Source organism: Podarcis vaucheri, assembly GCF_965113315.1.
Source record: "Podarcis vaucheri genome assembly, chromosome: 2".
NCBI lineage: Eukaryota > Metazoa > Chordata > Lepidosauria > Squamata > Lacertidae > Podarcis > Podarcis vaucheri.
The window spans coordinates 17,746,466-17,759,462 of NC_138760.1; the positions used below are offsets into that span (position 1 = coordinate 17,746,466).

The window sequence follows — 12,997 nt, forward strand, 5'->3', positions numbered from 1 at the left end:
TATACAATATCTACATAAGATGTTTCCAGATGGCGGCTTAATATTGTGAATGGAATAATTTCTGAAATTTCTGCTAACATCCGTTGGGGGAAAAAATCAACTCTACATTTTACTTTGTTGGTTTGTAACATCACTAAAGACTTTCTACTTACAGAATGTAGTGAAGCTGGCCTAGAGACACTGCATAGTAGTAACTATATATTAAATGAAGAATTTAGTAAAGCTGCCAAGTACAGAAAGCAGCGTAGCTACTGGGAATACTATGTCCTGCTAAAAACACTGACATGTAGTACTGCCTTCCATTCTGTCTTTAGTTCCAAGGTATACATGGTGCAAAGTAACAGTCTATTTTTAGTTTGTGAGCCTAGATAATGATACAGATATGTACACACTGATAGGCAAGTGTTACTAATTCAAGAAATGTGATTAGGAAGTTTGCCGGTTGTTACATTTCTGATTCAGTTAGTAGTAGGTGATCACAGTGCACATATAAAGCAGAAAAAATAAAATGTTCATAAACAAATACCTCCTTCCACTGAGAAAGGCTACCATGATTGCATCAGTTCACACAATGAGAAAGGAAGGAGGATGGCTGAGACCACAGGTACCCACACAAACTTACTGTAATGATCACTTGCCTAGTCAACTGGCAGCCTGGGAAGCATCTTGGGAGTTAACACTTCACCTGTGATTTACCATGCAAGTTTGAGATTTGGCAATAGAAAGCCAGCTTTCAATTTATCAAAGAGGGAAAGGGGACAGATCCAGGGCCTGTGGCTGCAAATAAAAGTATGAAAAGCACACAAAAAATGGTGAAACTCAGAAACCAGGCACACAAGTTCCTCATTCAGGCCATCTACTCCTAATCTCTATGTCATCCCCCTCCCCTCATTACCATGCTTCACCTCAGACCTCCTGAATGCTCTGTGCTGGTCTCTTTCCTTACCAGTGTTGTGTCTGCTATGGGCCTGTGCTACGTACATTTAAGATTGCATCCATTTATTTAAAAATAAAACAGGCCTGCCTGACAACATTGCACCCAAGTGTAGGCTGCTTTATCTAAGTATTTTATTCTTAATGGTTTTTATCCAATAGCCAGCTAACACAAGCACTTAACCCAGTACACAGCTATGCAGAAGTTGTGATAGAATACCCTGAGTTAGGCACTGAAAGGATGCATGTTCCAAGAAAGCCACCAGCACACGTCAGGAACTGGACAAGTTCTGTCGTACTGTAAAGTACATAGTTCTTTACACTGAGGTCCATCCCTCCACACGCTCTTAATGCATTGGAAGTGGGGTCGGGGGGGGGGGGGAGAGAGAGAGAGAGAGAGAGAGAGAGAGAGAGAGAGAGAGAGAACTGGTTTCCTTTAGGCTAAGCAGAGTTGTGCTACTGCCCCTTCTCCCTCAAAATCTAATAGCAAATATATTTTCTTCCAAAGAGCTGAGGTTCTTTTGTTTGTTTTTAAGGAGGAAGATATTTAAATTTGCACATCTATTTTCAGGATAAAACCTGTTTATCACTAATGTGTGTTTTCCATGTCATTATGTTGACATTAAACAAGACCGGCTCCAGCCATTAAAGTAAGTCACCCATGTAAATGTTTTAGAAGCCCAATACAAATGCGGTAATAAGGAGTTCCAATTACTCTTGCACAGAAATAGCAAGAAATATATTTGGTTTCCACTTCTTATCTGGAACCATTATTTCTAGAAACTGCTTCCTGCCTCTGCCCACACAAGCACAGCTTTTCGCTTAGTCAACATGATTTCCATATTGATACCACGATACTGTTAACTGTACCGCCATGGCACTGCACCATGCCAAGTAGCACCACCGTATTGTATTCCAGCTTAATACAGCAAACAGAGGACACAATTAAAGCCGGCACTTACAATCACATCTTCTCCACTCCTTAACAAATCCAAGATGAGCAGAGACCCACAAACACCAGCTACAGGTGGAATTACCATTCAGCTATATATAGTAGAAAGCATAGTCCACATCGTCAACCTCTCACCCCATTCAGCATGACTGTAGCATGGCTAGAAGTAGTACCTATATTTAATTCAGCTCTAAGGCTTCCTTTAGAATTTCATGGAAGCTTAGACTAAAATGAAGGGCTGTAGCTCGGTGGCAAAACATATGCCCTGCATGCAGAGGGTCCTAGGTTCAAGTCCCAGCATCTCCAGGTAAGGATGGGAGAGAACTCTGTATGAAATCTTGGATAACCACTGCCATTCAGTATAGACAACATCAAACTAGACGCTAGGGATGGGTGATATCTGGTTTTCATCATGATACATCACCAGCTAAATATCGTGATATACTGATATATCACAAGGTGTGAAATATGGAGAAAGGAGGAAATAAGATGGAGAAGAAGCAGTTGAGATACATCACCCAGCCCTAGTTGTAATCTGCTCCCTCCATTCTGTCCCTGCAATAGCCAGGCAGCTACAAAACAGGGTTCTCAGCTCTTGTTGAGCACACACAGTATGTGAGCAAGCATCGGGTGGCCTTGCAGGGCGCAAACTGACACAACACCCAGGAATGAAATGCATGGTGCTGGCAGCTGCCAGTGGAGTGAGCCGTGATTCGAGATACATTTCCAGGTCAAAAATTATGAAATCGTTATCGTGATCTGGCCTACAAACTGGTTTTGGACAATGTATTGATATATCACCAAGGTCTAAGATGGACTAATGGTCAGACTCAGTATAAGGCAAATTCACATGTTCCTATGAAAACTAGTAGGGACGTGGGTGGCCTAAACCACAGAGCCTAAGACTTGTCGATCACCTGGAGTACTGTGTCCAGTTCTGGGCACCACAGTTCAAGAAGGACACTGACAAACTGGAACGTGTCCAGAGGAGGGCAACCAAAATGGTCAAAGGCCTGGAAACGATGCCTTAGGAGGAACAGCTAAGGGAGCTGGGCATGTTTAGCCTGAAGAAAAGGAGGTTAAGGGGTGATATGATAGCCATGTTCAAATATATAAAAGGATGTCACATAGAGGAGGGAGAAAGGTTGTTTTCTGCTGCTCCAGAGAAGCGGACACGGAGCAATGGATCCAAACTACAAGAAAGAAGATTCCACCTAAACATTAGGAAGAACTTCCTGACAGTAAGAGCTGTTCGACAGTGGAATTTGCTGCCAAGGAGTGTGGTGGAGTCTCCTTCTTTGGAGGTCTTTAAGCAGAGGCTTGACAACCATATGTCAGAAGTGCTCTGATGGTGTTTCCTGCTTGGCAGGGGGTTGTACTCGATGGCCCTTGTGGTCTCTTCCAACTCTATGATTCTATGATTCTAGGTATACCTGAAGGAGCGTCTCCACCCCCATCGTTCAGCCCGGACACTGAGATCCAGCGCCGAGGGCCTTCTGGCGGTTCCCTCATTGCAAGAAGTAAGGTTACAGGGAACCAGGCAGAGGGCCTTCTCGGTAGTGGCGCCTGCCCTGTGGAACGCCCTCCCACCACATGTCAAAGCAATAAACAACTATTTTACTTTTAGAAGACAACTGAAGGCAGCCTTCTTTAGGGAAGTTTTTAATGTCTGATGCTGTACTGTTTTTAATATTCAGTTGGAAGCCGCCCAGAGTGGCTGGGGAAACCCAGCCAGATGGGTGGGGTATAAATAATAAATTTATTATTATTATTATTATTATTATTATTATTATTATTATTATTATTATATGGTCAGCAGTTTGAATCCCCACGACGGGGTGAGCTCCCATTGCTCGGTTCCAGCGCCTGCCAACCTAGCAGTTCGAAAGCACGTCAAAGTGCAAGTAGATAAATAGGTACCACTCTGGCGGGAAGATAAACAGCGTTTCCGTGCACTGCTCTGGTTTGCCAGAAGCGGCTTAGTCATGCTGGCCACATGACCCGGAAGCTGTACGCTGGCTCCCTCAGCCAATAAAGCGAGATGAGCGCCGCAACCCCAGAGTCGGCCACGACTGAACCTAATGGTCAGGGGCTCCCTTTGCCCTTTATGAAAACTAGTACCCATTATTCCAGGCATGTTAACTTATACAGTTTAAGAAACAAACAAAAACCCATACACACAATTCAGAATGCTTGCCTCTGTGTGAACACAGAAAAATAGGTGTGGCAATTTATCCAATACCAATGCTATTTTGATCCATCCTATTAAACCAAATAATTAAACAATTGCGACATAATTGACAAAGGAAGTAAAGGATAAGGAGGGAGGAGCGACCCAATGAATCTTCACACTTAAGCTAATATCAAGAAGGTCATAAGCACTTTTGAATAACGAAATTCTCTTAGGAGAATTCTCTTAGGCCTTCTCTTAGGAGAGTTTCTTCAGCTTGGCTATATAGTATATTATTGTCCACAAAGCTGTAGCCTAAGAGAGTTATGCTTAGCCTCAATGACAGCTATAATTCTTGTGAAATAACATTTTGCAATCACAGAACAGACTCTTGAAGCAAATTGTGAGGGTATATTGATGTGAAAATATTTTCTCTGAACTAGTCATCAATGCCATCTATTCAGATAATAATATAAGTAGAGGCTCAACCGATTCCTAGATATTTTGTAAGCTGCCAACTAGCATATAAGAGATTTGCATTAAATAATTTGTTTGCACCCACTACTTTGCATCCTGGAACTACCCCATGCACACAAACTTTTAACATACTTTGTAAGAAATATATTTTCAAATTAATATAGAGCATGTTAATCACACCTCTGGCGACCCCAGTGGTCAAGTTTTCTCAATTTTCCTGAAGCTTTTCAGCTGCCTCTAACGACATGTCCACAGATGCTCCACTCACAACACTCTTCACAATTCTACCCCACCACACACATTTCGATTGTTCTGAAAATGGTGTCAACCATCTCCAATTGCTACTCAAAACCATTATAGTGCGCACAACCGTGGACCTCCTTCTTCAACCTAAAGCTTTCTACAGGTACAAGATACTGCTTCTTCTGAGTCAGACCATTTCCCCATCTACTCTGGCATTTTTTCTTTTGATGAAAAGCACTTATTCAAAGTCTCTGGTTTAGATCCTTCCCAGAGATCTTTGTAACAAGGAATGCCAGTAGCGGTGAAACTGAACAAGTACAGAGGTCTGTACAACATTTAGCTACAGAATGACAACAACCTTAAGTATTAGCTTTAAAATTAAAATATTTAAAAACCACACTCTCAGAACACTGTGAAAGATGTGGACAGAGTTTAATTTCTAAATAGAGATGTGACAGGGCTGCGGCCTATATACGAACCCCACTACATGCTCTGGAGTAAAGCCCTCCTCTTTAGTTCTAAGTACATGGGACAGACTTAAGATGCATAGAGGCATTCTATATGATTTTCTGAAGATGATGCATAGCCAAAGATGGGAGAAGATCGGTGCTAAATAGGTACAGCTGAAAGGAAGATGGTGGACCTACAAAACTAAGACTATTTGTATCTGCAGGAGATTTTATTTATACTACAGAGCTAGGTAATGAACCTTGAATCTTGTACTTTTCCACTCTTAGAGCCTATTATTGCTTATATAAGATGCTATTATTTCAGATAACATTTCCCACTAGCCTTCATGCAACAAGAGAAACAGGCATGCTAATTCTCTGGAAGATAACTCCATCTGAAGAAATATAGTTCTAGTTCTTTGAAATATACTTCCTTTTCTCAGCAAAAACTGTGGTGGTTCTCAATGGATTCCTTATTTCAGAGACTTTGGTTCCCAGTTACCCCTCATATTTAAAGAGTTTCCATCTTCTTTGACATCCAGGGTTCAGGAGTTTATTATGTTTATTATGTTCATGTTGTTCCTATAGCTCCCCTGGGCTGCAGTGATGCTATGGTGTAGAGCTAACAAGGTTGGTTAAATCTTAATACATTTTTTTACCTTTTAGCACACAATACAAAAATAGTTGAAAAGCAAGTCATTCCCACTGGTCTCAATTCATGTCTAGTAAAACCAAGAAGTTGTAAGTTGTTGGTAAATCAATCCAGATGAAGAATGTGGTCTTGTTGTTGTTTAGTCGTTTAGTCGTGTCCGACTCTTCGTGACCCCATGGACCAGAGCACGCCAGGCACTTCTGTCCTCCACTGCCTCCCGCAGTTTGATCAAACTCATGCTAGTAGCTTCAAGAACACCATCCAACCATCTCATTCTCTGTCGTCCCCTTCTCCTTGTGCCCTCCATCTTTCCCAACATCAGGGTCTTTTCCAGGGAGTCCTCTCTTCTCATGAGGTGGCCAAAGTATTGGAGCCTCAGCTTCACGATCTGTCCTTCCAGTGAGCACTCAGGGCTGATTTCCTTCAGAATGGAGAGGTTTGATCTTCTTGCAGTCCATGGGACTCTCAAGAGTCTCCTCCAGCACCATAATTCAAAAGCATCAATTCTTCGGCGATCAGCCTTCTTTATGGTCCAGCTCTCACTTCCATACATCACTACTGGGAAAACCATGGCTTTTACTATACGGACCTTTGTTGGCAAGGTGATGTCTCTGCTTTTTAAGATGTTGTCTAGGTTTGCCATCGCCTTTCTCCCAAGGAGCAGGCGTCTTTTAATTTCGTGACTGCTGTCACCATCTGCACTGATCATGGAGCCCAAGAAAGTAAAATCTCTCACTGCCTCCATTTCTTCCCCATCTATTTGCCAGGAGGTGATGGGCCCAGTGGCCATGATCTTCGTTTTTTTGATGTTGAGCTTCAGACCATATTTTGCGCTCTCCTCTTTCACCCTCATTAAAAGGTTCTTTAATTCCTCTTCACTTTCTGCCATCAAGGTTGTGTCATCTGCATATCTGAGGTTGTTGATATTTCTTCCGGCAATCTTAATTCCGGCTTGGGATTCATCCAGCCCAGCCTTTCGCATGATGAATTCTGCATATAAGTTAAATAAGCAGGGAGACAATATACAGCCTTGCCGTACTCCTTTCCCAATTTGGAACCAATCAGTTGTTCCATATCCAGTTCTAACTGTAGCTTCTTGTCCCACATAGAGATTTCGCAGGAGACAGATGAGGTGATCAGGCACTCCCATTTCTTTAAGAACTTGCCATAGTTTGCTGTGGTCAACACAGTCAAAGGCTTTTGCATAGTCAATGAAGCAGAAGTAGATGTCTTTCTGGAACTCTCTGGCTTTCTCCATAATCCAGCGCATGTTTGCAATTTGGTCTCTGGTTCCTCTGCCTCTTCTAAATCCAGCTTGCACTTCTGGGAGTTCTCGGTCCACATACTGCTTGAGCCTTCCTTGTAGAATTTTAAGCATAACCTTGCTAGCATGTGAAATGAGTGAAATTGTGCGGTAGTTGGAGCATTCTTTGGCACTGCCTTTCTTTGGGATTGGAATGTAGACTGATCTTCTCCAATCCTCTGGCCACTGCTGAGTTTTCCAAACTTGCTGGCATATTGAGTGTAGCACCTTAACAGCATCATCTTTTAAAATTTTAAACAGTTCAGCTGGAATACCATCACTTCCACTGGCCTTGTTATTTGCAGTGCTTTCTAAGGCCCATTTGACTTCACTCTCCAGGATGTCTGGCTCAAGGTCAGCAATCACACTACCTGGGGTGTACGAGACATCCATATATTTCTGGTATAATTCCTCTGTGTATTCTTGCCACCTCTTCTTGATGTCTTCTGCTTCAGTTAGATCTTTACCACTTTTGTCCTTTATTATGGTAATCTTTGTACGAAATGTTCCTTTCATATTTCCGATTTTCTTGAACAGATCTCTGGTTCTTCCCATTCTGTTGCTTTCCTCTATTTCTTTGCATTGCTCGTTTAAGAAGGCCTTCTTGTCTCTCCTTGCTGTTCTTTGGAAATCTGCATTCAATTTCCTGTATCTTTCACTATCTCCCTCGCATTTTGCTTGCCTTCTCTCCTCCGCTATTTGTAAGGCCTCGTTGGACAGCCACTTTGCTTTCTTGCATTTCTTTTTCATTGGGATGGTTTTAGTTGCTGCCTCCTGTATAATGTTGCGAGCCTCCATCCATAGTTCTTCAGGCACTCTGTCCAGCAAATCTAAATCCTTAAACCTGTTCCTCACTTCCACTGTGTATTCATAAGGGATTTGGTTTAGATTGTATCTTACCTGTCCAGTGGTTTTTCCTACTTTCTTCAGTTTAAGCTTGAATTTTGCTATAAGGAGCTGATGATCTGAGCCACAGTCAGCTCCAGGTCTTGTTTTTGCTGACTGTATAGAGCTTCTCCATCTTTGGCTGCAGAGAATATAATCAATCTGATTTCGATGTTGCCCATCTGGGGATGTCCATGTGTAGAGTCGTCTCTTGTGTTGTTGGAAAAGCGTGTTTGTGATGACCAGCTTGTTCTCTTGACAGAACTCTATTAGCCTTTGCCCTGCTTCGTTTTGATCCCCAAGGCCAAACTTGCCAGTTGTTCCTTTTATCTCTTGATTCCCTACTTTAGCATTCCAATCCCCTATAATGAGCAGAACATCCTTCTTTGGTGTCACTTCGATAAGGTCTTGTTACGCAAACACAATTGGGAGGGAAAAGAACAGCTGTGTCACAGAAGGCATACACAAAATCTTTGGGGAGCAAAACTTCACAGGCAATTGGGACAGAAAAGCAGCAGAATATTTAAGTTTGATTGGTTTCAAATGGCTGCATCAAACATTATAGCTTATCTCTAGGCAAACAAGTTAGAAGGGAAAGGAAGCACTCACAGTAAAACCAACAGGTACAGATAGAACCAGGTCATTAAAAACATATTTAAAAGCCATTTCCAAATTAGGTAATGATGCAATGCTTTTATCCCCCTCCTGCTCAAGGCACAACATGAAAGATCTTCTGTTATAAATAAAAGTAACAAGAAAGTGGATGCCAAGGCCTGTAAAACGAGGAAAAGGCTCCATGAATTGACAGCAAGAGCATGCAGTATGGCAGTGCCAAGACCGTCAATTCATTCCAACAGTTCTAAATACAGATTCACAGTTTATGAGGGCTGTTATATTTACTGCATGCACATTGCCTGTCTCTCAGTCAACAGTATGAAGGTGAGATGAGTCTCTAAACGTGCTGGTTCATGCAGTGGACCTGCAGACAGACATTGCATTGAGGGTTTCCCCCACTCCTCTTCACTCAACACACAAGCTGTGATTATTTGAATTCCTAAATAAAATAGTCAAATAATTTATTGCCATGCTGGAATGGAAGATCAAGGCTGGAAAGGGTATTTGGGGAAATCAACAAACTGCTGGATGTTGGTGATTAATTTTAGATAATGGCACTTGAATAATGTCAAGTTTACTGCTATTCTCTTATATACTATAGTGAACAAAGCAGCAGTTTCTGGGAGAGGAGTACAGCACCAATATAATTCCTCACAGGTTGAATATTGACATGACTGTTGAAATCTTTTATTGTTCATTTTGCTATATCCATATTTTGAGGCAAACCTTGAAGCTGAATGCATAAGTGAGATTCACCTGTCTCACTTATAGAGCACCGTATCTGCAGGAATTCTTGGGGAAAGGGTTTCTAACAGAACTGATGGGAAATCTGCTAAGGAAATTTGATAACTGGTCCTTCCAGACAGAGGCATACTGCTCATGCACACAAGCTTTCTGTACCTCCCATAAGCCACTGCTGCCATCAAAATGCCTGCTCATACTTCTTTTGCTACATTTAATCTGGATTTCCTCTTATCAAGGAAAATGCATCAAGTAAAAACAACTTGTTATACGCCAACAATCACCACTGGTGTGAAAGCTTGTTAGCACATTTTTGGAGTGAGCAGTTTGTCATGTGCACAGTAAATGTTTGGTGGGTGGTGTCTATCATCATACCCTTACTGCTTTTTGCTTCTCATCAGACTACAACCTAGTCATTTCATTTCTGTCAGTCTAAACGATATGAGCATGACCATTTCCACCTATTGCTGCATGCTGAAGGAATGCTGGAATTTTAGGAGCTCATCTTGCATGATCTTTCAACATATGTGGTGAAACTACCTTGGAAACTACTTCAGGACTGTGTGCATTAATAAATAAATACAGAGCTTTTACATAAGACCTCTAACAGAATTTTGGAATAGCTGAATATCAGTCTTGAATAAGACCTCTATTGTTAAAAAGGCTCCCAATGGAAAGTGCTCCTCCCACCCTCAAAAGCACAAGCCTGCATATTGCCCATTGTGAAACATGATTATTAGAGGCTTGTGATATCTAATCTTGTTCATCTCCTGTGATTTTTTTTTTTTAAATGCATGCATGCTCAGAATGGGAAAAGGCAGTGAAGGACGGGAAATGGTTGAGGGGGAGGGGCCAGAAAACAGCACAGAAACATTTCATCAGGGACCACTGACTAAACAGTGGAAAATGTAAGACTAGAGAGTTTTTCAGAGAGCACTCAATCATTTGAAAGAGAGATCAATGCTCACTGTGGAACCCGTATCCTGTGTTTGCCTCCAAGGCTCAAATGGACAGTGGCAGACCCATTTGTTAAATTCAGGACTTCACACCCACCCACCCACCCACCCACCTATTTAATAAAACTGCAAGACTGTAGTCATGCTGCAGTTCACAAGACCACCAACAGGCCAAATCACTCTCTGAAGTGATTCCAAGACAAGCTGTGAGGGGAGCGGGTTTGGGTGAGCTATGAGGGGATAACTGAGGGGGTGGATGAGGTGTAAAGGGAGGGGGATTTGGTCAGGTGTGAGGAAAGAGTGGTTGGTTCATTGGTGGGCTTGGTGAGCAGAGGCAGTAGCCCCGTGTGTGTGTGTGTGTGTGCGCGCGTGCGCGTGTGTGCATGCACATACACACACAAACACACACACTCCACTCTATTGTAGTGAAGGTCCAACTTTAAGAGGAAAATAAATTTTCAGCTAAGAGAAGCTGAACTGTTCCATGGTCCCATAACCTAGCTTACCCAGCTCATCCCTTCAAGGAACTTTTCTCCCAGCAAGGCTCCATTCCAGTATCACAGCGCAGCTGGGAGGGAAAATGACTTTGAGAGATGATGGGCTATAGGGAGGCACACCATGGGAGGTGGAATGTTTCAGCTAACTCATGGCATCCCTTTTCATCTTAAAAAGAGTCCAAACTCTTCTGATAGGATTTAAATGCAGGCTGCTCCAATCAACTCTACCCTGATAGTCAGGGTTTTGCATAATTTCAAAGCATATACTGTAAACCCTGTCTAACTAAGCCATGGCAGTGTGACAAAAAAGTAGTGTGCTGTACATTATGGAAAACAAAGCCATCATCAAATGCTTTTCAACTCTTGTCTGTCTCCAGATAAGCGCTTAAAAGTGTATGACTTAGGCAAGTCAGCTACACATGTAAATCTTGGCTGGGTAAGCACAGTGTCCTGCAGGGCATGGAGATAGGGTTCCTTTCCCTGAGTAGTGGGATCACCCAGAGGATTTGAGCCACTAGAAAGGATTTGTTAACAACCTGTGCTTACTATCCAAGGGAGGGGAAAGATAATTCTATTTTTGACTCTTACTGCTTTCATGGTATCCCTTATTTGTTGAATGACACCCTTTACTTTCTGCATCTGCTTCAAGTTGAAAGGTTGTTGTGTGTTGTATCTAACATTCAAGGCTCTCAGCCCCTTACCCAATAGTCACCTGAATTGCCTACTCTAATTTTCACCTTTGTATCTTCTGCTGTTATTCTTGCTACACCTGGAACAGTCTCTTCTGTTCTATCCAAGCCACCAGTGCAATCACATCATTCATACCACTCCACGCACACACACACACATATCACTTCTGCAATTTTTTCCTGAATCATGACAGCACCTCACCCTCTAAGCTGTCTGCTGCTGATTAACTTTCTTAGCAATCCTTGGAAAATTCAATCAAAAACTGTCCCCCCCCCCTTTTAGAGCAAAACAGGTATACATGTATTTGTCACACACATGTTCCCATCCCACAATGCTAACATGATAGATGCATAGAAAAGTCATCATGTGTGAAAAGGCCTTTAGATTGCAAGTCCTCTAGGAAAGGGATTAGTCCTATACAAAGCCGGATTTGTGGCTGGCATTGTGTACAGCAGCATTAATAAAAAATATTACTATTTATAAAGTGCACTGGAAATCTAGGAACTGTATAACAAATCCAACTGGTGCCCATCTAAACCAAATCTCCAGCTCTCCTCTTGTCCAGCAGCACACTTTACCGTAATTATGCCTATGAACATATAGCTTTGATAGTTGTGCTCAATACTATTTCAGACTTAAAGTCAACCTCTAAAGTGCAATATAGAATACTACAGGGACAGTCATGGATGTATGTTGTCATTGAGTTGGAAGGGACCAGGAGGGCCATCTAGTCCAACCCCCTGAAATGCAGGAATATTTTGCCCAATGTGGGCTCAAACCTACAACCCTAAGATTAAGAGTCTTAATCTCAACCAACTGAGTTATCCCAGCATTGCGATGGAATTATTTTCTTTATTCAAAACATTTTATCATTCACATATATCATCTACAGCTTTATGTTTAGACTATGCACATCGCTCCAAACTTCCTGCAAAAAAGCCATCATTACAAGTTTTAAATTAAATTATTGGGCACAGATCAGTTTTAACAATGCATAAATACTGAAATTGTCATAATAAATCTGATTTGCCTATTCTAATATACAAGATTCCCATTAGTAAGTTCTATTGAATTATGTGTGTGAGAAACACTCTTTTAGAAGCGTTAAAACAGTGCTTTTATCTACATCCAAAAGCCTTGCCCTCTAATGGACAATATTTGGGAAAAGCGGGGGGAATCCTCACTGATGCCAGCAGAACACTCACAGCTGAAGACACATGTAATTCTGTATACTGTTGGCTCAGAACCTGCAAAATTCAGCCACTCTCCCAAAACACATGCATAGGATTTCTGACCTACTTATAAAGGCAAGTGCTTCACATCTGTTGGGAATTTCTTAGAAGAGCGTCAGCTCACTTTTCAGCATTCCCCCTCATACTGGGCTCACATAAACTGGATCTGGCATGACATGCAAGTAACATTTTCTTGCTTCGA

General features: G+C 41.9%; 1 protein-coding gene across 2 annotated transcripts in view; it reads right to left on the minus strand.

Moving 5' to 3' along the window:
* Positions 1-12,997, minus strand: part of VDR (vitamin D receptor) — an 89,468-nt gene that overhangs the window by 57,427 nt on the left and 19,044 nt on the right. The window lies entirely within an intron of this gene.